The sequence below is a fragment of the Lissotriton helveticus genome, assembly GCF_964261635.1.
Source record: "Lissotriton helveticus chromosome 1_1 unlocalized genomic scaffold, aLisHel1.1 SUPER_1_unloc_10, whole genome shotgun sequence".
Taxonomy (NCBI): Eukaryota; Metazoa; Chordata; class Amphibia; order Caudata; family Salamandridae; genus Lissotriton; species Lissotriton helveticus.
This window is the reverse complement of record NW_027611649.1, coordinates 3256167-3282237: the sequence shown is the minus strand read 5'-3', so window position 1 is coordinate 3282237 and position 26071 is coordinate 3256167. Positions and strand designations below refer to the sequence as shown.

At 49.2% G+C, this 26071-nt stretch overlaps 1 protein-coding gene across 1 annotated transcript in view; it reads right to left on the bottom strand.

The window, feature by feature from the left end:
- Nucleotides 1-26071, bottom strand: part of LOC144805448 (uncharacterized) — a 502220-nt gene that overhangs the window by 29534 nt on the left and 446615 nt on the right. The window contains exons 2-3 of the mRNA XM_078671998.1: nt 24240-24308; nt 5587-5780 (exon numbers count right to left, since the gene is read on the bottom strand). The gene's annotated coding sequence lies outside the window, so the exon portion shown is untranslated. The remainder of the gene's footprint in view (nt 1-5586; nt 5781-24239; nt 24309-26071) is intronic.

Below are 26071 nucleotides of genomic sequence, written 5' to 3'. Positions count from 1 at the left end.
GGCGAGAGAGAAGGTGGCGGCGGAGGTCGAACGGCTTCGCTGTTTTGACTACAAGGCCTATATGGTCCGGTCCATCGCGGAGGGGGACAGATCGAGCGCGTTGTTAGCATGGTTGGCCAACCCTACGCGCCAGTCCTCATTGACGACAAGTATGCGTAAGGCAGACGGAACCGAGGTACACACTCAACCGGAGATTCTCGGCTGCTTCCGGCATTATTACGAACGTTTGTACCGCAGTCGCTCCGCACGGGACCCTGACCGGCTCGATAATTATCTACGCCCACTGGAGCTCCGAACAGTGGAGCAAGAAGTGGCGAAAGCCCTGGGGTCCGACATTGAATTGGGGGAGATCCGCGGTGCCATTAAACGGATGGCGAGAAATAAGACCCCGGGCCTGGACGGCCTACCCGTGGAGTTTTATGCAGCTTATGCTGACCTCCTTGCCCCTAGGTTATTGGTGGTCTACAGGGAGGCGAAGAGGCTGGGGCGACTCCCGAGCTCGATGTGTGAAGCGTTGGTGGTTCCTCTCCTCAAACCAGGTCGGGACTCGGCCGACCCGGGGTCTTACCGTCCCTTATCGATGCTGACGGTGGACTATAAAATACTGATCAGTATCTTGGCCTCGAGGCTGCTGGGACACATGAGTTCCCTGGTGCATGAGGACCAAGCTGGTTTTATCCCAAGGCGTAACACGACTATGAACATTCGCAGGTTGTTCCGTTTGCTAGGGGAACCGTTTGTGGATGCCCCGTCCCCGGTTGTCTTATCGGTGGACTTAGAGAAGGCTTTTGATAGCCTGGAGTGGGACTACCTCTGCACGGTGCTGCGAAGATTCGGCCTCGGTGAGGGCTTTATCAGATGGACCGCGGTTCTCTATGCCTCTGCATCGGCCAGGGTCCGGGCGGGACCACTGATTTCCTCACAATATCCGGTAGAACGAGGCACGAGGCAAGGGTGTTCGTTGTCCCCACTTCTCTTTGCGCTGGCGGTGGAACCACTCGCGCTGCATCTTCGATCGGGAGCCCACTATATGGGCCTGTGGACGCCTTCGGGCCCGCATTACGTTTCGCTGTATGCAGACGACCTGTTGCTCTTCCTAGAGGACCCGCTCGACGCTTTACATGGAGCGGCGATGGCGCTCACGGAGTTTGGGGAGGTTTCGGGCCTCCGGGTGAATTGGTCCAAGACCTGTCTTTTCCCGGTTCGTAAGGGTGCCCCCGCCCCTACTTTAAGTAGGGAGATTAGATGGGAACCCGACTGCTTTAAGTACCTGGGGGTATTCGTCTATCACGACCCATCCGACCTCCTGGATGGGAACATTGTCCGCAGCACCCGAGCACTTCGAGGCAGCATGGACTTTTGGGCCACGCTGCCGCTCTCGGTGGCGGGACGGATCGCTCTGCTTAAAATGGTGGCGCTTCCCCGACTATTATATTATTTCCGGACACTACCGATCTGGGTCCCACCGGCCACGTTTCGACTATTACGTTCTATGATGGTCGGATTCCTCTGGGGCTCGGGCCGCCGGCGGGTGGCCCTCAAAACCCTGATGAGGCCGAAAGATGAGGGGGGGCTCGCGGTGCCGGACTTTGAAAAGTATTATCTGGCGGCGCAGCTCCAGACCTTCACCCAGGAGATCGCCCGGGAATTTCGAGGCCCGGAAGACAGAAGGGGGACGGGCATGGCCAGGCATGTTCTCTCCTTCATAGCGCTGCGACAACGTTTGGCCCTGCGGGATTTATCGCTGGAGGAGCGGACTGTCCGCCTGTGTTGGAATCGGGCTCACGCCCGAGGCCATCTGAGAACACCGTATGCGCCCGAAATACCATTGGGGATGCTGACGGCCCTCCCCCATGGAGGCGATTGGTCACGATTGGCGGCCTGGGAGGACGCCGGCTTACAGCTAGTTGGGGATCTGTATGAGGACGGGGCGCTCTTGCCCTTCCAGGATCTTATTGACCGCTTCGAGATCCCCCGTGGTGACTTTCTGTTGCACTCGGCCATTGTCCGAGCGATCCAGGCACACTGGAAGAGCGGGCAGGAGGAACCCGCCTTATCTCCGGTGTGCCAATACGTGATGATGTCTGCGGGCACGGTGAAGGCGGTCACTTGCCTTTACGGTAGATTGATCAACGAAGGGTTGGCTCCACTCACCACTCTGAGAAACCGCTGGGAGGAGGACATTGGCAGGGAGATCCCTGAGACGACCTGGTCCCAGTTGGTGCGGCGAGCCTGGAAGGGCACACGCCACGCCCGTTTTCAGCTGGTCCACTATTACGTTCTCCATAGAGCATATCTGACCCCAGTGAAAATTAAGCGATATTTTGCCACGAATTCGGCGGAATGCCCTAGGTGCCCAGCTCAGGAGGCGGACCTCCTACACATGTTATGGGCCTGCCCGGGATTATCATCCTACTGGGTGGAAGTGGAGAAGACCCTGGAGGAGGTAACGGGGAGATCCTTATCATTTGATGCGGCGGTGGGGCTCCTACACTGGTTCCCTCATACCCCCAAGAATAAAATTTCCAGCAAATTTATCGACCTAGGGCTCCTCCTTGCTAAGCGAGAGGTGACCAGGAACTGGAAGGCACGAGTTGGTCCGACAGGAAGCAGATGGCACAGCGAGCTCTTGAAGTGGGCGGCGGGGGAGAGCACACTAAGATACCAACTGGCTTGGAGGCAGCGTAATGAGAAGGCGCAGGAGGCAGCGTTGGAGTGGGAAATGTTAGTGCAGGCCCTCAGGGATTATTGCGCCCCCAGCGACTCTGAAGGTGAAGAAGCGACTCGCCCCGTGTCCCGATAAACATTTGCACTGTTAGTCCTGTTGCTTTCCCCGTGGGTCCCATAGCAGATCCTGTTGCGGTTGCTCCCAGGCGCTGATGGCGGGGTTGGGTGGGGTTTCCTTTGGTTAGTAGTATTTTGAGGGTGGGGGTTTTTTTTTTTTCTTTTGGGTTTCTAGGCTTGTTTGGAAAAGCAGATGACGGACAGTGGATCATCCGGACCAGCTCTGGCATCCTGCTGAGCCCCCATTGAATTTCGCCGCCCGACCCCAGGGTTGTGGGCCGGATGGCTGTGTACGGAACTTACGGTGTGGGGACAGAGGGTTGTATTCCGCTGATATTGCTTATGATATAATGCTGGTCGATTTTGTAACGATTTACTAATTCCTGCAATAAAAATATATTTAAAAAAAAAAATAAATAAATGAGGGATGTTTGTGGTCGTTTTTATGGCAAGTGTCCTTGCGAAGGTGTCTCGCCATTTTGTTGTTTTGTTCGTGTAGAATATGAGGTCATTCATTGAAGCGCCATTAGTTATATTGAAATATAGGTCTGTAAACAGTATGTCTTGGTTTTTTCTTAGGGTGTCGTGTTTAAACTTTTTAGCTGCATTCTTGGATAGATTGGGTGGGTATTTTATAGTCTGCGCTTTCGAGCCTACCGTCTCTTGGTATCGCCCGCTCATACTAGCACCGTGTAACACGTCTTCAAGTGGCTCTTTCCTCAGCTTGCTTCAAGGTATAAGGTAGCAAGTCTTCACGTGACTCTTACCTCCGCTTGTTTCATATAAAAGTGCTGCCGATGATGCTTTGTTCCCCTTCTCTGCTTACTTTCTGAATTTAGATTATTTTATAGAAGAGTTTGCTGTATGAAATTATCAATAGAGTTTTCTCCTGGTAACCTTTTTGTCAGTTATAATTCCGAATGGTCATGATTAGAGAACTCCTAGCTCTCTTGCTATCATCTTAGATGAATTGTCAATTGGGTTGTGTAATATAGCATCCCGATAGTGCAAGATGGCCGCTGTCTGGCTAGTTCTTGTAGGAGCAGAGAAGACTTTCTCTCTTTCCATTACATCGATGTGGTCCTTCTTCCCTGGCCAATTGCTGTTCTTCCTTAGTTATTACACAGAGGAGCTGGTATTCCCGATCTAGAGGTGACCTTACTTTAATCTTACTTTCGAAATTTAATTTAATTGTCACCTCAGCTTAACCTGGAATGTTTGATTATTAATGTCGCTTTATGTATGTTTTTATTCTTTGGTTATTGCACAAAGGAGCCGGTATTCCCCACTCTAGAGTTGACCTTGCTTTAAATCTTATTTTTGATATTTAATAGATACCTCAGCTCAGCTTGGACTGTTCTTCATGTCGCCGGATTATTGTTGCTGTTTATGTCCGATTTTGGGCGCCATTTTAAGGTCAGGCAGGGCGTAGTTTAGGCTCCAGACTGATTCCCTTTGCCTGATTTAATTAAATAATGTCCCGTTATCCTCCTTACTCACCGCTGGGTGCAGGGACCTCGGTGGACCCCCGCTTTAGACTACTGTCCTGCTCCTGTCCTCTGCTTGCAGTTTCCGCCGTCCCAGCTGGTGGCTCCGTCAGGACGCTCGTCTCCGCACGCGCTGTCGGGCTCCAGCTGGGGCTGTCTTGTTGCGCGTTGTTCTTTCCTGCTTGCGATGGTCCTCGTGTTCTTTCCAGCTTGCGATGGTACTCGAGGTAGACCCCCGCCTCAACGCCTACCCGGGGTCGTCTCGTTCCTATCGGCAGCGCCCAGGCTCCCTCGAATCCGAGATGGATGTTCTTCAGTACCTGGTGTACTCTCACCCCGTCAGCTGTCCGCCTTATGCCGCTTGTTCTTCAGCTCTCGTCAAGCTTCCCACCGGCGCTATTGGTTCTGCTTACACCGGGCACCACGGATGGTCAGTTCTTCTCCGGCGGCCTTCCAGACTTCCAGGTCAGTGTGTGTCCGCCATTTGCTGACCAGTCTTCGGTAGTTGCCTTCTAATGCGCTCGCCGCTCTGCTTGTTCCGCTGTTGTTGCCACGCTGCACACCAGCTCCTTATCACGAAGATTTGGCAGGGGGCTTTTTTTCGTCTTCTTCTTCTGGGTATATTGGGATTTAAACCGGTTACGGTGATCCCTACCCCTGGAGAATATGATGTAGAAATATAACAGCAGTTCCCAGTATTTATTGATACCTGATTATAAGTTGCCCATCTAGATTAAATCGTAATAAGGCTTGAGGTAGTGCAGCGTGTAGATAGAAACTACTAAATACAAATGACATATGTAAATTATGTCTAGATCTGAAGCATAAAAACTGCCCAAAGCCAAAGACTGGAGGGCATTTGATCTTCGAACTATAGTAACTCCAAATCTAGTCCTGTGGATAAGTATAAGCAGGTAATAGCTCCATTAAATAATTAAGCAAGATAGTCCACTTATTATATATATTGACTTCTGTTTTTAGACTGATAACAGGATCTCCAAAGAAACTTGTTTAATTGTTGGTGGATATATAGCAGGTCACACTTGGACCACATTGTGAAATAAGCTGCCTAGAATTTACTACTGTGATTTTTTCTAAATGAAAGAAGACAATTGTATGAGGAAGGGTACATCTTCCTTTTACAATAACTTAATTGGAATAATAAGACAATTATTTGCCTCAGAGATGGGAGGCATTTGTTGAAACACGGTTATTTTTTAAATTTTGTTGAATTTCTATTGACTGTATTAATCAATTGCAATGATATATATGTAATTTGGTGGTTGGGCCAGGTGGAATGGGAAATGCTACTTACCAGTATGCATCTGTCCTTGGCATGTAGAGTTGCAGAGTCACACACTGTGCATAGATCACCATCTGGTGTTGGGACCAGATGTTTGCACTTTGTTGTTGTCCTGGAAAAGTCTTTGGAAGTCACGAGGTAGGTGACTCCTCCTTTGTACCATAGTGCGCATGGGCATCGGCTGAATCAGCGCTGTGTCGTTATTCCTGTTTTCCAAAATCAATAAAATTAGTTATCAAAAAAGGATTTTTTTGCCGTAAAACATCAGTTGGCAAACTCCTTCACCCAAACATCAGACCTCATCATCCAAAATTATACTTTAGTCAAACAAAAGCGTGGGAATCAAAGGACGAATTTACAGAACCTTGATGCAAAATAAAGACACCGTGAAGTTGCTAAACTCCTGTGGGTCTGTTATACCTCAATTCACTTCTGGACAGGCCAGCAGTTTTGAAAATAATTGAAGGTTTTTTACAAATAGACAAGAAATGCACTGCAGCACTCTCCGGGCAACCTTGAAATGTCTCCTATGAACATGCAGAGCTGTATTAAATAGAGCTTTTCTGGAGGCCAAACTTTAATCAAGTCTCCTCGGAGGGCAGCAGTTTTAAACAGTAATACCAAGGAAAAGTTGTAGGATTAACTCCGATATTATCTAGAATGAAGAGAGACGAAGGACTAGAACGTATTCTTAATCCAAATAGAAAAGAATATGGAGCCTTGGGGCCTTATTCAGAGTTTGGCAGACACAATTATAAACGTGGCGGATGTCCAGTCTGCGATATTACCAATGCATTACCGTTAATGGCTCTTCAAATATGGGCGGTGGGACCCCCACCACATTAGGAAGGAGTCCCCTGCCCTCCAAACTCTAAATAAGGCACTTGCTCAGCATTGGAAGCGTCTATTTTAAGGCTAGCGCTGAGTAGCTGATAGTTACCAGTGGTCGGCATAATGTTATACGAGCTGCACAGTTACACAGATCTCGGTTGAAACCCTTAGTACAAACAGAGAGTTAAGGTAATAAAGAAACTGTACGGGCAGGGGGCAGGATTGAAATGAAATGAAATGAAAAAGGCTTCTATATAGCGCATGGCTACCCAGAGGCAGGACTAAAGGGGGGGGCCCTTAGGGAAAGAGACAGGTCTTCAGCTGTTTACGGAAAGCCAGGTGGTTAGATTCTTTCCGGAGAGAGAGTGGTAGGGAATTCCAAAGCTTAGCGGAATTGAATTAACTAGTTCTCTGTGACGATTGGTTCAGCGGTCAGTACCACTTTCTTTCTTTAGCGCTTGGACGCCTCAGGGCAGCAATCGCGCTTTATAAATCCTCCTTTCATTTCATTTCATTTCATTGTATGAGGAGTCGCAACCACTCGATCTGGCCCTCATTATTCTACCGTTAATTTTATTCTCACTTGCCCCCATCCCAGGCTCCAGAACTCTGGGCTATATGTTGCAAATCAGTCTGTCTCCTGGGCCAGTGGCATCAATGGGAACAGGGCAGACTAACTACCAAGCCAATTCTCACCAGAAAGGAGCAAGCTACCGGGGACCGGTTTCTGGCATTCAGCCTTCTTCGGCCGGGCTTGCTTGAATCCTGATGGAGCAGTGAGGAAAGGGACTCATGTCTGAGTATACCCTGCCCACCATAGTGGCCAAAAACGATTTACAAAAAGGGGGGTGGTGATGAACAGAGTGTCTGAGTTAAACAGACCACTCTTACCCAGTCCAAAGATCAGGGCTTGATCCATCACCGTTATTTATCTCACTGCCCCATCCCAGCTCAGAACCTGGCTATATGCAAATCAGTCTGTCCCTGGCCCAGTGCATCATGGGAACAGGGCAGACTAAACTACCAAGCCAATTCTTCACCAGAAAGGAGACAAGCTACCGGGGACCGGTTTCTGGCATTTCAGCCTTCTTTGGCCCGGCTTGCTTGAATCCTGATGGAGCAGTGAGAAAGGGACTCATGTCTGAGTATACCCTGCCACACTTATAGTGGCCAAAAACGATTTACAAAAAGGGGGTGGTGATGAACAGAGTGTCTGAGTTAAACAGACCACTCTTACCCAGTCCAAAGATCAGGGCTTGATCCATCACCGTTATTTATCTCACTGCCCCATCCCAGCTCAGAACCTGGCTATATGCAAATCAGTCTGTCCCTGGCCCAGTGCATCATGGGAACAGGGCAGACTAAACTACCAAGCCAATTCTTCACCAGAAAGGAGACAAGCTACCGGGGACCGGTTTCTGGCATTTCAGCCTTCTTCGGCCCGGCTTGCTTGAATCCTGATGGAGCAGTGAGAAAGGGACTCATGTCTGAGTATACCCTGCCACACCTATAGTGGCCAAAAACGATTTACAAAAAGGGGGTGGTGATGAACAGAGTGTCTGAGTTAAACAGACCACTCTTACCCAGTCCAAAGATCAGGGCTTGATCCATCACCGTTATTTATCTCACTGCCCCATCCCAGCTCAGAACCTGGCTATATGCAAATCAGTCTGTCCCTGGCCCAGTGCATCATGGGAACAGGGCAGACTAAACTACCAAGCCAATTCTTCACCAGAAAGGAGACAAGCTACCGGGGACCGGTTTCTGGCATTTCAGCCTTCTTCGCCCCGGCTTGCTTGAATCCTGATGGAGCAGTGAGAAAGGGACTCATGTCTGAGTATACCCTGCCACACCTATAGTGGCCAAAAACGATTTACAAAAAGGGGGTGGTGATGAACAGAGTGTCTGAGTTAAACAGACCACTCTTACCCAGTCCAAAGATCAGGGCTTGATCCATCACCGTTATTTATCTCACTGCCCCATCCCAGCTCAGAACCTGGCTATATGCAAATCAGTCTGTCCCTGGCCCAGTGCATCATGGGAACAGGGCAGACTAAACTACCAAGCCAATTCTTCACCAGAAAGGAGACAAGCTACCGGGGACCGGTTTCTGGCATTTCAGCCTTCTTCGGCCCGGCTTGCTTGAATCCTGATGGAGCAGTGAGAAAGGGACTCATGTCTGAGTATACCCTGCCACACCTATAGTGGCCAAAAACGATTTACAAAAAGGGGGTGGTGATGAACAGAGTGTCTGAGTTAAACAGACCACTCTTACCCAGTCCAAAGATCAGGGCTTGATCCATCACCGTTATTTATCTCACTGCCCCATCCCAGCTCAGAACCTGGCTATATGCAAATCAGTCTGTCCCTGGCCCAGTGCATCATGGGAACAGGGCAGACTAAACTACCAAGCCAATTCTTCACCAGAAAGGAGACAAGCTACCGGGGACCGGTTTCTGGCATTTCAGCCTTCTTCGCCCCGGCTTGCTTGAATCCTGATGGAGCAGTGAGAAAGGGACTCATGTCTGAGTATACCCTGCCACACCTATAGTGGCCAAAAACGATTTACAAAAAGGGGGTGGTGATGAACAGAGTGTCTGAGTTAAACAGACCACTCTTACCCAGTCCAAAGATCAGGGCTTGATCCATCACCGTTATTTATCTCACTGCCCCATCCCAGCTCAGAACCTGGCTATATGCAAATCAGTCTGTCCCTGGCCCAGTGCATCATGGGAACAGGGCAGACTAAACTACCAAGCCAATTCTTCACCAGAAAGGAGACAAGCTACCGGGGACCGGTTTCTGGCATTTCAGCCTTCTTCGGCCCGGCTTGCTTGAATCCTGATGGAGCAGTGAGAAAGGGACTCATGTCTGAGTATACCCTGCCACACCTATAGTGGCCAAAAACGATTTACAAAAAGGGGGTGGTGATGAACAGAGTGTCTGAGTTAAACAGACCACTCTTACCCAGTCCAAAGATCAGGGCTTGATCCATCACCGTTATTTATCTCACTGCCCCATCCCAGCTCAGAACCTGGCTATATGCAAATCAGTCTGTCCCTGGCCCAGTGCATCATGGGAACAGGGCAGACTAAACTACCAAGCCAATTCTTCACCAGAAAGGAGACAAGCTACCGGGGACCGGTTTCTGGCATTTCAGCCTTCTTCGGCCCGGCTTGCTTGAATCCTGATGGAGCAGTGAGAAAGGGACTCATGTCTGAGTATACCCTGCCACACCTATAGTGGCCAAAAACGATTTACAAAAAGGGGGTGGTGATGAACAGAGTGTCTGAGTTAAACAGACCACTCTTACCCAGTCCAAAGATCAGGGCTTGATCCATCACCGTTATTTATCTCACTGCCCCATCCCAGCTCAGAACCTGGCTATATGCAAATCAGTCTGTCCCTGGCCCAGTGCATCATGGGAACAGGGCAGACTAAACTACCAAGCCAATTCTTCACCAGAAAGGAGACAAGCTACCGGGGACCGGTTTCTGGCATTTCAGCCTTCTTCGGCCCGGCTTGCTTGAATCCTGATGGAGCAGTGAGAAAGGGACTCATGTCTGAGTATACCCTGCCACACCTATAGTGGCCAAAAACGATTTACAAAAAGGGGGTGGTGATGAACAGAGTGTCTGAGTTAAACAGACCACTCTTACCCAGTCCAAAGATCAGGGCTTGATCCATCACCGTTATTTATCTCACTGCCCCATCCCAGCTCAGAACCTGGCTATATGCAAATCAGTCTGTCCCTGGCCCAGTGCATCATGGGAACAGGGCAGACTAAACTACCAAGCCAATTCTTCACCAGAAAGGAGACAAGCTACCGGGGACCGGTTTCTGGCATTTCAGCCTTCTTCGGCCCGGCTTGCTTGAATCCTGATGGAGCAGTGAGAAAGGGACTCATGTCTGAGTATACCCTGCCACACCTATAGTGGCCAAAAACGATTTACAAAAAGGGGGTGGTGATGAACAGAGTGTCTGAGTTAAACAGACCACTCTTACCCAGTCCAAAGATCAGGGCTTGATCCATCACCGTTATTTATCTCACTGCCCCATCCCAGCTCAGAACCTGGCTATATGCAAATCAGTCTGTCCCTGGCCCAGTGCATCATGGGAACAGGGCAGACTAAACTACCAAGCCAATTCTTCACCAGAAAGGAGACAAGCTACCGGGGACCGGTTTCTGGCATTTCAGCCTTCTTCGGCCCGGCTTGCTTGAATCCTGATGGAGCAGTGAGAAAGGGACTCATGTCTGAGTATACCCTGCCACACCTATAGTGGCCAAAAACGATTTACAAAAAGGGGGTGGTGATGAACAGAGTGTCTGAGTTAAACAGACCACTCTTACCCAGTCCAAAGATCAGGGCTTGATCCATCACCGTTATTTATCTCACTGCCCCATCCCAGCTCAGAACCTGGCTATATGCAAATCAGTCTGTCCCTGGCCCAGTGCATCATGGGAACAGGGCAGACTAAACTACCAAGCCAATTCTTCACCAGAAAGGAGACAAGCTACCGGGGACCGGTTTCTGGCATTTCAGCCTTCTTCGGCCCGGCTTGCTTGAATCCTGATGGAGCAGTGAGAAAGGGACTCATGTCTGAGTATACCCTGCCACACCTATAGTGGCCAAAAACGATTTACAAAAAGGGGGTGGTGATGAACAGAGTGTCTGAGTTAAACAGACCACTCTTACCCAGTCCAAAGATCAGGGCTTGATCCATCACCGTTATTTATCTCACTGCCCCATCCCAGCTCAGAACCTGGCTATATGCAAATCAGTCTGTCCCTGGCCCAGTGCATCATGGGAACAGGGCAGACTAAACTACCAAGCCAATTCTTCACCAGAAAGGAGACAAGCTACCGGGGACCGGTTTCTGGCATTTCAGCCTTCTTCGGCCCGGCTTGCTTGAATCCTGATGGAGCAGTGAGAAAGGGACTCATGTCTGAGTATACCCTGCCACACCTATAGTGGCCAAAAACGATTTACAAAAAGGGGGTGGTGATGAACAGAGTGTCTGAGTTAAACAGACCACTCTTACCCAGTCCAAAGATCAGGGCTTGATCCATCACCGTTATTTATCTCACTGCCCCATCCCAGCTCAGAACCTGGCTATATGCAAATCAGTCTGTCCCTGGCCCAGTGCATCATGGGAACAGGGCAGACTAAACTACCAAGCCAATTCTTCACCAGAAAGGAGACAAGCTACCGGGGACCGGTTTCTGGCATTTCAGCCTTCTTCGGCCCGGCTTGCTTGAATCCTGATGGAGCAGTGAGAAAGGGACTCATGTCTGAGTATACCCTGCCACACCTATAGTGGCCAAAAACGATTTACAAAAAGGGGGTGGTGATGAACAGAGTGTCTGAGTTAAACAGACCACTCTTACCCAGTCCAAAGATCAGGGCTTGATCCATCACCGTTATTTATCTCACTGCCCCATCCCAGCTCAGAACCTGGCTATATGCAAATCAGTCTGTCCCTGGCCCAGTGCATCATGGGAACAGGGCAGACTAAACTACCAAGCCAATTCTTCACCAGAAAGGAGACAAGCTACCGGGGACCGGTTTCTGGCATTTCAGCCTTCTTCGGCCCGGCTTGCTTGAATCCTGATGGAGCAGTGAGAAAGGGACTCATGTCTGAGTATACCCTGCCACACCTATAGTGGCCAAAAACGATTTACAAAAAGGGGGTGGTGATGAACAGAGTGTCTGAGTTAAACAGACCACTCTTACCCAGTCCAAAGATCAGGGCTTGATCCATCACCGTTATTTATCTCACTGCCCCATCCCAGCTCAGAACCTGGCTATATGCAAATCAGTCTGTCCCTGGCCCAGTGCATCATGGGAACAGGGCAGACTAAACTACCAAGCCAATTCTTCACCAGAAAGGAGACAAGCTACCGGGGACCGGTTTCTGGCATTTCAGCCTTCTTCGGCCCGGCTTGCTTGAATCCTGATGGAGCAGTGAGAAAGGGACTCATGTCTGAGTATACCCTGCCACACCTATAGTGGCCAAAAACGATTTACAAAAAGGGGGTGGTGATGAACAGAGTGTCTGAGTTAAACAGACCACTCTTACCCAGTCCAAAGATCAGGGCTTGATCCATCACCGTTATTTATCTCACTGCCCCATCCCAGCTCAGAACCTGGCTATATGCAAATCAGTCTGTCCCTGGCCCAGTGCATCATGGGAACAGGGCAGACTAAACTACCAAGCCAATTCTTCACCAGAAAGGAGACAAGCTACCGGGGACCGGTTTCTGGCATTTCAGCCTTCTTCGGCCCGGCTTGCTTGAATCCTGATGGAGCAGTGAGAAAGGGACTCATGTCTGAGTATACCCTGCCACACCTATAGTGGCCAAAAACGATTTACAAAAAGGGGGTGGTGATGAACAGAGTGTCTGAGTTAAACAGACCACTCTTACCCAGTCCAAAGATCAGGGCTTGATCCATCACCGTTATTTATCTCACTGCCCCATCCCAGCTCAGAACCTGGCTATATGCAAATCAGTCTGTCCCTGGCCCAGTGCATCATGGGAACAGGGCAGACTAAACTACCAAGCCAATTCTTCACCAGAAAGGAGACAAGCTACCGGGGACCGGTTTCTGGCATTTCAGCCTTCTTCGGCCCGGCTTGCTTGAATCCTGATGGAGCAGTGAGAAAGGGACTCATGTCTGAGTATACCCTGCCACACCTATAGTGGCCAAAAACGATTTACAAAAAGGGGGTGGTGATGAACAGAGTGTCTGAGTTAAACAGACCACTCTTACCCAGTCCAAAGATCAGGGCTTGATCCATCACCGTTATTTATCTCACTGCCCCATCCCAGCTCAGAACCTGGCTATATGCAAATCAGTCTGTCCCTGGCCCAGTGCATCATGGGAACAGGGCAGACTAAACTACCAAGCCAATTCTTCACCAGAAAGGAGACAAGCTACCGGGGACCGGTTTCTGGCATTTCAGCCTTCTTCGGCCCGGCTTGCTTGAATCCTGATGGAGCAGTGAGAAAGGGACTCATGTCTGAGTATACCCTGCCACACCTATAGTGGCCAAAAACGATTTACAAAAAGGGGGTGGTGATGAACAGAGTGTCTGAGTTAAACAGACCACTCTTACCCAGTCCAAAGATCAGGGCTTGATCCATCACCGTTATTTATCTCACTGCCCCATCCCAGCTCAGAACCTGGCTATATGCAAATCAGTCTGTCCCTGGCCCAGTGCATCATGGGAACAGGGCAGACTAAACTACCAAGCCAATTCTTCACCAGAAAGGAGACAAGCTACCGGGGACCGGTTTCTGGCATTTCAGCCTTCTTCGGCCCGGCTTGCTTGAATCCTGATGGAGCAGTGAGAAAGGGACTCATGTCTGAGTATACCCTGCCACACCTATAGTGGCCAAAAACGATTTACAAAAAGGGGGTGGTGATGAACAGAGTGTCTGAGTTAAACAGACCACTCTTACCCAGTCCAAAGATCAGGGCTTGATCCATCACCGTTATTTATCTCACTGCCCCATCCCAGCTCAGAACCTGGCTATATGCAAATCAGTCTGTCCCTGGCCCAGTGCATCATGGGAACAGGGCAGACTAAACTACCAAGCCAATTCTTCACCAGAAAGGAGACAAGCTACCGGGGACCGGTTTCTGGCATTTCAGCCTTCTTCGGCCCGGCTTGCTTGAATCCTGATGGAGCAGTGAGAAAGGGACTCATGTCTGAGTATACCCTGCCACACCTATAGTGGCCAAAAACGATTTACAAAAAGGGGGTGGTGATGAACAGAGTGTCTGAGTTAAACAGACCACTCTTACCCAGTCCAAAGATCAGGGCTTGATCCATCACCGTTATTTATCTCACTGCCCCATCCCAGCTCAGAACCTGGCTATATGCAAATCAGTCTGTCCCTGGCCCAGTGCATCATGGGAACAGGGCAGACTAAACTACCAAGCCAATTCTTCACCAGAAAGGAGACAAGCTACCGGGGACCGGTTTCTGGCATTTCAGCCTTCTTCGGCCCGGCTTGCTTGAATCCTGATGGAGCAGTGAGAAAGGGACTCATGTCTGAGTATACCCTGCCACACCTATAGTGGCCAAAAACGATTTACAAAAAGGGGGTGGTGATGAACAGAGTGTCTGAGTTAAACAGACCACTCTTACCCAGTCCAAAGATCAGGGCTTGATCCATCACCGTTATTTATCTCACTGCCCCATCCCAGCTCAGAACCTGGCTATATGCAAATCAGTCTGTCCCTGGCCCAGTGCATCATGGGAACAGGGCAGACTAAACTACCAAGCCAATTCTTCACCAGAAAGGAGACAAGCTACCGGGGACCGGTTTCTGGCATTTCAGCCTTCTTCGGCCCGGCTTGCTTGAATCCTGATGGAGCAGTGAGAAAGGGACTCATGTCTGAGTATACCCTGCCACACCTATAGTGGCCAAAAACGATTTACAAAAAGGGGGTGGTGATGAACAGAGTGTCTGAGTTAAACAGACCACTCTTACCCAGTCCAAAGATCAGGGCTTGATCCATCACCGTTATTTATCTCACTGCCCCATCCCAGCTCAGAACCTGGCTATATGCAAATCAGTCTGTCCCTGGCCCAGTGCATCATGGGAACAGGGCAGACTAAACTACCAAGCCAATTCTTCACCAGAAAGGAGACAAGCTACCGGGGACCGGTTTCTGGCATTTCAGCCTTCTTCGGCCCGGCTTGCTTGAATCCTGATGGAGCAGTGAGAAAGGGACTCATGTCTGAGTATACCCTGCCACACCTATAGTGGCCAAAAACGATTTACAAAAAGGGGGTGGTGATGAACAGAGTGTCTGAGTTAAACAGACCACTCTTACCCAGTCCAAAGATCAGGGCTTGATCCATCACCGTTATTTATCTCACTGCCCCATCCCAGCTCAGAACCTGGCTATATGCAAATCAGTCTGTCCCTGGCCCAGTGCATCATGGGAACAGGGCAGACTAAACTACCAAGCCAATTCTTCACCAGAAAGGAGACAAGCTACCGGGGACCGGTTTCTGGCATTTCAGCCTTCTTCGGCCCGGCTTGCTTGAATCCTGATGGAGCAGTGAGAAAGGGACTCATGTCTGAGTATACCCTGCCACACCTATAGTGGCCAAAAACGATTTACAAAAAGGGGGTGGTGATGAACAGAGTGTCTGAGTTAAACAGACCACTCTTACCCAGTCCAAAGATCAGGGCTTGATCCATCACCGTTATTTATCTCACTGCCCCATCCCAGCTCAGAACCTGGCTATATGCAAATCAGTCTGTCCCTGGCCCAGTGCATCATGGGAACAGGGCAGACTAAACTACCAAGCCAATTCTTCACCAGAAAGGAGACAAGCTACCGGGGACCGGTTTCTGGCATTTCAGCCTTCTTCGGCCCGGCTTGCTTGAATCCTGATGGAGCAGTGAGAAAGGGACTCATGTCTGAGTATACCCTGCCACACCTATAGTGGCCAAAAACGATTTACAAAAAGGGGGTGGTGATGAACAGAGTGTCTGAGTTAAACAGACCACTCTTACCCAGTCCAAAGATCAGGGCTTGATCCATCACCGTTATTTATCTCACTGCCCCATCCCAGCTCAGAACCTGGCTATATGCAAATCAGTCTGTCCCTGGCCCAGTGCATCATGGGAACAGGGCAGACTAAACTACCAAGCCAATTCTTCACCAGAAAGGAGACAAGCTACCGGGGACCGGTTTCTGGCATTTCAGCCTTCTTCGGCCCGGCTTGCTTGAATCCTGATGGAGCAGTGAGAAAGGGACTCATGTCTGAGTATACCCTGCCACACCTATAGTGGCCAAAAACGATTTACAAAAAGGGGGTGGTGATGAACAGAGTGTCTGAGTTAAACAGACCACTCTTACCCAGTCCAAAGATCAGGGCTTGATCCATCACCGTTATTTATCTCACTGCCCCATCCCAGCTCAGAACCTGGCTATATGCAAATCAGTCTGTCCCTGGCCCAGTGCATCATGGGAACAGGGCAGACTAAACTACCAAGCCAATTCTTCACCAGAAAGGAGACAAGCTACCGGGGACCGGTTTCTGGCATTTCAGCCTTCTTCGGCCCGGCTTGCTTGAATCCTGATGGAGCAGTGAGAAAGGGACTCATGTCTGAGTATACCCTGCCACACCTATAGTGGCCAAAAACGATTTACAAAAAGGGGGTGGTGATGAACAGAGTGTCTGAGTTAAACAGACCACTCTTACCCAGTCCAAAGATCAGGGCTTGATCCATCACCGTTATTTATCTCACTGCCCCATCCCAGCTCAGAACCTGGCTATATGCAAATCAGTCTGTCCCTGGCCCAGTGCATCATGGGAACAGGGCAGACTAAACTACCAAGCCAATTCTTCACCAGAAAGGAGACAAGCTACCGGGGACCGGTTTCTGGCATTTCAGCCTTCTTCGGCCCGGCTTGCTTGAATCCTGATGGAGCAGTGAGAAAGGGACTCATGTCTGAGTATACCCTGCCACACCTATAGTGGCCAAAAACGATTTACAAAAAGGGGGTGGTGATGAACAGAGTGTCTGAGTTAAACAGACCACTCTTACCCAGTCCAAAGATCAGGGCTTGATCCATCACCGTTATTTATCTCACTGCCCCATCCCAGCTCAGAACCTGGCTATATGCAAATCAGTCTGTCCCTGGCCCAGTGCATCATGGGAACAGGGCAGACTAAACTACCAAGCCAATTCTTCACCAGAAAGGAGACAAGCTACCGGGGACCGGTTTCTGGCATTTCAGCCTTCTTCGGCCCGGCTTGCTTGAATCCTGATGGAGCAGTGAGAAAGGGACTCATGTCTGAGTATACCCTGCCACACCTATAGTGGCCAAAAACGATTTACAAAAAGGGGGTGGTGATGAACAGAGTGTCTGAGTTAAACAGACCACTCTTACCCAGTCCAAAGATCAGGGCTTGATCCATCACCGTTATTTATCTCACTGCCCCATCCCAGCTCAGAACCTGGCTATATGCAAATCAGTCTGTCCCTGGCCCAGTGCATCATGGGAACAGGGCAGACTAAACTACCAAGCCAATTCTTCACCAGAAAGGAGACAAGCTACCGGGGACCGGTTTCTGGCATTTCAGCCTTCTTCGGCCCGGCTTGCTTGAATCCTGATGGAGCAGTGAGAAAGGGACTCATGTCTGAGTATACCCTGCCACACCTATAGTGGCCAAAAACGATTTACAAAAAGGGGGTGGTGATGAACAGAGTGTCTGAGTTAAACAGACCACTCTTACCCAGTCCAAAGATCAGGGCTTGATCCATCACCGTTATTTATCTCACTGCCCCATCCCAGCTCAGAACCTGGCTATATGCAAATCAGTCTGTCCCTGGCCCAGTGCATCATGGGAACAGGGCAGACTAAACTACCAAGCCAATTCTTCACCAGAAAGGAGACAAGCTACCGGGGACCGGTTTCTGGCATTTCAGCCTTCTTCGGCCCGGCTTGCTTGAATCCTGATGGAGCAGTGAGAAAGGGACTCATGTCTGAGTATACCCTGCCACACCTATAGTGGCCAAAAACGATTTACAAAAAGGGGGTGGTGATGAACAGAGTGTCTGAGTTAAACAGACCACTCTTACCCAGTCCAAAGATCAGGGCTTGATCCATCACCGTTATTTATCTCACTGCCCCATCCCAGCTCAGAACCTGGCTATATGCAAATCAGTCTGTCCCTGGCCCAGTGCATCATGGGAACAGGGCAGACTAAACTACCAAGCCAATTCTTCACCAGAAAGGAGACAAGCTACCGGGGACCGGTTTCTGGCATTTCAGCCTTCTTCGGCCCGGCTTGCTTGAATCCTGATGGAGCAGTGAGAAAGGGACTCATGTCTGAGTATACCCTGCCACACCTATAGTGGCCAAAAACGATTTACAAAAAGGGGGTGGTGATGAACAGAGTGTCTGAGTTAAACAGACCACTCTTACCCAGTCCAAAGATCAGGGCTTGATCCATCACCGTTATTTATCTCACTGCCCCATCCCAGCTCAGAACCTGGCTATATGCAAATCAGTCTGTCCCTGGCCCAGTGCATCATGGGAACAGGGCAGACTAAACTACCAAGCCAATTCTTCACCAGAAAGGAGACAAGCTACCGGGGACCGGTTTCTGGCATTTCAGCCTTCTTCGGCCCGGCTTGCTTGAATCCTGATGGAGCAGTGAGAAAGGGACTCATGTCTGAGTATACCCTGCCACACCTATAGTGGCCAAAAACGATTTACAAAAAGGGGGTGGTGATGAACAGAGTGTCTGAGTTAAACAGACCACTCTTACCCAGTCCAAAGATCAGGGCTTGATCCATCACCGTTATTTATCTCACTGCCCCATCCCAGCTCAGAACCTGGCTATATGCAAATCAGTCTGTCCCTGGCCCAGTGCATCATGGGAACAGGGCAGACTAAACTACCAAGCCAATTCTTCACCAGAAAGGAGACAAGCTACCGGGGACCGGTTTCTGGCATTTCAGCCTTCTTCGGCCCGGCTTGCTTGAATCCTGATGGAGCAGTGAGAAAGGGACTCATGTCTGAGTATACCCTGCCACACCTATAGTGGCCAAAAACGATTTACAAAAAGGGGGTGGTGATGAACAGAGTGTCTGAGTTAAACAGACCACTCTTACCCAGTCCAAAGATCAGGGCTTGATCCATCACCGTTATTTATCTCACTGCCCCATCCCAGCTCAGAACCTGGCTATATGCAAATCAGTCTGTCCCTGGCCCAGTGCATCATGGGAACAGGGCAGACTAAACTACCAAGCCAATTCTTCACCAGAAAGGAGACAAGCTACCGGGGACCGGTTTCTGGCATTTCAGCCTTCTTCGGCCCGGCTTGCTTGAATCCTGATGGAGCAGTGAGAAAGGGACTCATGTCTGAGTATACCCTGCCACACCTATAGTGGCCAAAAACGATTTACAAAAAGGGGGTGGTGATGAACAGAGTGTCTGAGTTAAACAGACCACTCTTACCCAGTCCAAAGATCAGGGCTTGATCCATCACCGTTATTTATCTCACTGCCCCATCCCAGCTCAGAACCTGGCTATATGCAAATCAGTCTGTCCCTGGCCCAGTGCATCATGGGAACAGGGCAGACTAAACTACCAAGCCAATTCTTCACCAGAAAGGAGACAAGCTACCGGGGACCGGTTTCTGGCATTTCAGCCTTCTTCGGCCCGGCTTGCTTGAATCCTGATGGAGCAGTGAGAAAGGGACTCATGTCTGAGTATACCCTGCCACACCTATAGTGGCCAAAAACGATTTACAAAAAGGGGGTGGTGATGAACAGAGTGTCTGAGTTAAACAGACCACTCTTACCCAGTCCAAAGATCAGGGCTTGATCCATCACCGTTATTTATCTCACTGCCCCATCCCAGCTCAGAACCTGGCTATATGCAAATCAGTCTGTCCCTGGCCCAGTGCATCATGGGAACAGGGCAGACTAAACTACCAAGCCAATTCTTCACCAGAAAGGAGACAAGCTACCGGGGACCGGTTTCTGGCATTTCAGCCTTCTTCGGCCCGGCTTGCTTGAATCCTGATGGAGCAGTGAGAAAGGGACTCATGTCTGAGTATACCCTGCCACACCTATAGTGGCCAAAAACGATTTACAAAAAGGGGGTGGTGATGAACAGAGTGTCTGAGTTAAACAGACCACTCTTACCCAGTCCAAAGATCAGGGCTTGATCCATCACCGTTATTTATCTCACTGCCCCATCCCAGCTCAGAACCTGGCTATATGCAAATCAGTCTGTCCCTGGCCCAGTGCATCATGGGAACAGGGCAGACTAAACTACCAAGCCAATTCTTCACCAGAAAGGAGACAAGCTACCGGGGACCGGTTTCTGGCATTTCAGCCTTCTTCGGCCCGGCTTGCTTGAATCCTGATGGAGCAGTGAGAAAGGGACTCATGTCTGAGTATACCCTGCCACACCTATAGTGGCCAAAAACGATTTACAAAAAGGGGGTGGGGATGAACAGAGTGTCTGAGTTAAACAGACCACTCTTACCCAGTCCAAAGTGCCAGAAACCGGTCCCCGGGAGCTTGTTTCCTTCCCAGTGTAAGAATTGGCTTTTGTAGTTTGGTTTGCCCTGTTCCCATCATGCACTGGGACAGGAACAGACTAATTTGCATACAGCCAGGTTCTGAAACTGGGATGGTGCAGTGAGCTAAAAAACGGTGTTGGATCTAGCCCTGATCTCTTGACTGGGTGAGAGATTTCTGCTTAATTCAGAGACTCTGTCCCTCACCACCCCTTGTTGTAAATATTTTTGTCCACCCTAAGCGTGGAAGGGTATTCTCAGATGTGAGACCCTTGCTCATTGCACCATCAGGATTCAAGCAAACCGGGCCGAAGACGGCTGTAATGCCAGAAACCGGTCCCCGGGAGCTTGTTTCCTTCCCAGTGTAAGAATTGGCTTTTGTAGTTTGGTTTGCCCTGTTCCCATCATGCACTGGGACAGGAACAGACTAATTTGCATACAGCCAGGTTCTGAAACTGGGATGGTGCAGTGAGCTAAAAAACGGTGTTGGATCTAGCCCTGATCTCTTGACTGGGTGAGAGATTTCTGCTTAATTCAGAGACTCTGTCCCTCACCACCCCTTGTTGTAAATATTTTTGTCCACCCTAAGCGTGGAAGGGTATTCTCAGATGTGAGACCCTTGCTCATTGCACCATCAGGATTCAAGCAAACCGGGCCGAAGACGGCTGTAATGCCAGAAACCGGTCCCCGGGAGCTTGTTTCCTTCCCAGTGTAAGAATTGGCTTTTGTAGTTTGGTTTGCCCTGTTCCCATCATGCACTGGGACAGGAACAGACTAATTTGCATACAGCCAGGTTCTGAAACTGGGATGGTGCAGTGAGCTAAAAAACGGTGTTGGATCTAGCCCTGATCTCTTGACTGGGTGAGAGATTTCTGCTTAATTCAGAGACTCTGTCCCTCACCACCCCTTGTTGTAAATATTTTTGTCCACCCTAAGCGTGGAAGGGTATTCTCAGATGTGAGACCCTTGCTCATTGCACCATCAGGATTCAAGCAAACCGGGCCGAAGACGGCTGTAATGCCAGAAACCGGTCCCCGGGAGCTTGTTTCCTTCCCAGTGTAAGAATTGGCTTTTGTAGTTTGGTTTGCCCTGTTCCCATCATGCACTGGGACAGGAACAGACTAATTTGCATACAGCCAGGTTCTGAAACTGGGATGGTGCAGTGAGCTAAAAAACGGTGTTGGATCTAGCCCTGATCTCTTGACTGGGTGAGAGATTTCTGCTTAATTCAGAGACTCTGTCCCTCACCACCCCTTGTTGTAAATAACATTATCAGTAAACAGAACCAGATGAGCTGACAACCTGCTCATGCCAGAGTGAAAACAGAATCATGTGTAGGCAGGCTACTGCACATGCAGCAAATTAATATGGCCTACTCCAGACAATTATAAAATTCTATATTCATTCTACTGACCTCCCGACAAATTAAACAAGAAAATCTTGCCACTAACATAAATGCTCTAAACACACAGGGCCAGATGTAGGTAATCCCAGATTACTGATTCTTAAATACCGAATCATACCGATTCGGTATTTAAGAACTGGCAATCGGGATGTAGGTAATTTTACTGAATTAATTACCGAATTGGTATGATTCGGTAATTACCGAATCGGTATTTACCGATTCGGTAATTGCCATTCATTCCTATGTGCCTGGAGGCCCATAGGAATGAATGTCCATTACCGAATCGGTAAATACCGATTCGGTAATTGGGGGAAACATAGAAGGGTGGCACGGTGTCACTTTGACAGCCTGTTGCACTCCTCAATTGTGCATGGGTGCACATGTTGCAGACATACATGCCCTTAGGGCATGTATGTCTGCAACATGGCACTGTTTTAAAAGCCAAAAAAATGCTTTTGAATGGGTTTTCATTATTTACCACCAACTTCTAGTTGGTGGTAAATAACGACTTCTTAAACCCCTGTAGCACTGATTTAAGTGCTACCTACATGTCAAAATACAGATTCGATAATTTTACAGAGTTGGTATTTTACCGAATCTGTAAAATTACCGATTCTGTATTTTAACATGCCCCTACATCCCAAAATCAAAATACTGGTCGGTAACGGCCGAAATCGGTGTTACCGACCGGTATCTGCCTTCCTACATCTGGCCCACAGTCTCTAGCTGCTGCTAATATCAAGTGCACATACTTTCAAGATATCATCTGATGACTACAGTCTCACCCACATCCTTCATCTAACTTAAACTCCCCACTAAGCCCACTCATCATTCACTCCACACTCTCTACCACTAACCTTACTTCGTACTTTCCTCTAAGATCACCACTTTTGGGAACACCCTGCTACTTCACTTACTGCCCCTCATCTCTCTTTTATCTCTTTGCTGAACACTCTCACTTTAATTCTTTTTCTCACCTAGAGAACTGATTGCAATCCTCAAATCAGCCAATCCATCTTGCACAACATCTGACCTCTTCATGGGCATGAATGTTAAACACTTTTTGGATAAATTTCTCAGCTGAAACTCACTACTAAATCTCTCCAGCTTAACTAATATCTATTCACTGCTTCAAAACTGCTATTGTATTATTCCTTCTCAAAATCTTACTTGCGACGGTTTGTCACATGGCTCAGTTAGGCCCAGAGAGAAACGCTGCCATTTTAACATGGACACGTTCGACAAAGTTGCCTTTTCTTTCACATGATGACTTTTGACGCATTTGCATGAGTGAAAGTGAAGGATTAGTTTCTATGAAACTACATTTGCTTACGAATTCCACTTCGTAAGAACACTATCACTACACCTTGACCAACTACGGTCTGAACATACACTGTGCAGATGAGACAGTTTGTTATTCGTCCATGAGGCGTAGCAGCTATCAATAGGTCAGGGACAAGGGCGGCCTGAATAAGGTCTCGGCCTGGAAACAAGAATGCTTTTTGCTATAAATAAACAAGCATTTCTGGGTTGGGGCAGAGGAGCACTTGCTATCATTGCAAGGTCACTCCATGCCAAAACCACAACTCAGCTGTTTGCCAAACACTCTGCGAGGAGGGATGTCCAACCTGTGAGCAAGATGGGTGTCAGGAAGCCCCTGTAGTACACAATGAGATAGAGAATAAGAGTGCCATGCCATCCCTTCATATGTTTCTCCCCTCCTATATTCACAGTCCCCTGTTACCAGTTGGCCGCTTTGCTGCCAGTAAGAAGTGGAGAGAGGGGAATAGGCAGGAGGCCCCTTTAAGACGGAGATGAGGACAGACGTCAGACGATACACGATTCAAGAAGGCGGGACGGAGAGCGCGTCAGGTTGGTCAGTAGTTGGTCCAGCTACATGCAGCAAGGGAGCGCAAGGTGGAGAAACCAGACGGAGAACACCTAACAGCCTTCTGAGAGAGAGAACCGGAGCCCTGGAGAGGTCACAGCTTGTCCGTGAACAGAACACTCCAACCCGGCGGAGGAGGAAAAGCCGAAGAAGGAGACCAGACCTCAGTGAAGGACGTATAGTCACTACGCCCCGGAGGGACGTGGCTCTTCCAGGTGCGTCCGGGTGTCTAAAGGGTTTTGGAAAGGGGCTCTGTCAGAGAGGGACGGGAGGGGAGGAGGAGGGGTGAAAGGGACCCAGGGAAAAGGATATAAATGAGACGGAAAAGAAAGACAAGGGCAGAAATCATTGGCTACTCTTTTTCTTTTTTGTTACTCCAACCTCTACCCCCTCCCTTCACTTTTATGCATAGCTATTATTTATCCTTCACATCCTCCCTTGACTAAACCATGAAGCAAAAACACTTACCTGACCCTTTTCTTTCTGTCCGAGGGACGACGGCTGCCGATGCTCACCTAAGGGACTGAAGTGAAAGACCTTGTGGGAAAGAAGAATATAACAGAGACAATCAATCATTGTGATTTCCTGTAATACTAATACAAAGTGCACACCAATAAATTATTCAATGCAGACAGCTCCTTCTTGACCGACTCTTCTACATACGTGGTGTAGAATGTGGGCATAATTCCATTAGTCCGAGATGATGGAAAGCCTAATGCAACAACTAATTCATGGTCAAGAAAAATTGGAATGGGCCAGAGAGACAGATGATGACGGCCCAAGTGGACAGGGAAATGTTCAAGGCTTTGCTCACCCAGCAGGTTGAATGCATACATAAGGTTGCTGACGGTCAAAAACCCTAAACCGCAAGTCAACAGAGCCACCAATGGGTACATGCAGGGCACCCCAACATATCCCTCCAGAAATATCAACCGGGAGAGGACCCGGATGCCTTCCTTACGAATTTCGAAAGGGCTGCCCAAGCTGTGGGTGGCCGGGGGGGGAAGTGGCCTTTCTTTTTAGCACTGCTATTGACAGGGGAGGCCCAGGCTGGGTACCAGGTGGCTAACCCCACAGGAAACACTCCTTACAAGGAGATTAAGACTGTCATATTGGACTATTTGGGAATGGATTCCTAAGCATATCGGTCAAGATTCAGAAAGGAACGAGGTAACCCTGGAGGTACCCCAAAGACAATATTTTTAAAGTTAAAGGCGGCTGCTGATAAATGGGTAAGACCCCAAGAGAACAGCAAGGAACAAATATTGGTGGTCATTTATCTGGAGCAGTTTCTTGAGGCCTTACCAACACCCACCCAGAGGTGGCTATGTCAACAGCCACATCTCTCTGTGGATCAACCTGTGGAGATGGCAACGTCCTTTGCTCGGGCCCAACCAAAGACACTAGCTTTTGAACCTGATAGGTCCTCACGGTATGCCACAGGATGCATGCAAAATGAGAAGAAAACCGGGCCACCCCGGAGTCTCTGAAAGGCAAGCCCTCTAGAGGTGAGGCCGCTCCGTTCCAGGGACCCCAATGCTACGAGTGTTGGGAGTGTGGGTATATAGCTAGGACCTGTCCACCAAAAAAGTCAACGGAAGAACCGATGGATGTCAGTTGTATACCCCAAACCATCCTATATACAGAAGAAATGGGTTCTGGCTTCTACGTAAGTCTTACACTCAATGGAAAAAAACGTGACAGCCTTACTGGATTCGGGTTGTAGGCAGTCCGTCGTACAGAGCACACTGGTGAAAGACTTTCAGATCTGCCCGGAGCAGTGCTCAATTTGTAAAATATTAGGTGCAGGTGCTCACATTTTTTAAGGAGGCCACACCCACTCCCCCTGCCCCGCCCTTTCCTCAGTGGCCCCACCCACTTCATTTATTAGCTCCACCCACAACCATAAGCCTCAACACATCAGAGCCGCCTCCGCACCTCTTGAGTTCCGCAAGAAGCTGAAACCCTGGCTCTTCACATAAGCACCTTGTGAGGCCTCACACCTACACACCTGTCCAAGCGCCTGGATACCCTCTTGAGTGATTAATGCACTATGCAAATCAATAAAACTAACATAATATTATTATATGCGAACGAGGCTGCAGTGCGCCTGGTTCTGTGTATAACCGAAGGTTGAGTTGTGGGGGAAGATTGTTTGATGGATAAGTGACCGCCAACCTACCGCCAAGGAGTCTTAAGCGGTGATGGAGGCTGGCGTGGCTGCCAGGATGTAAACACAAAACCTGCTGTGTATCTTTCTTGAAACACGCCAACACTTAGCAAATATTAAAGCCAAGATA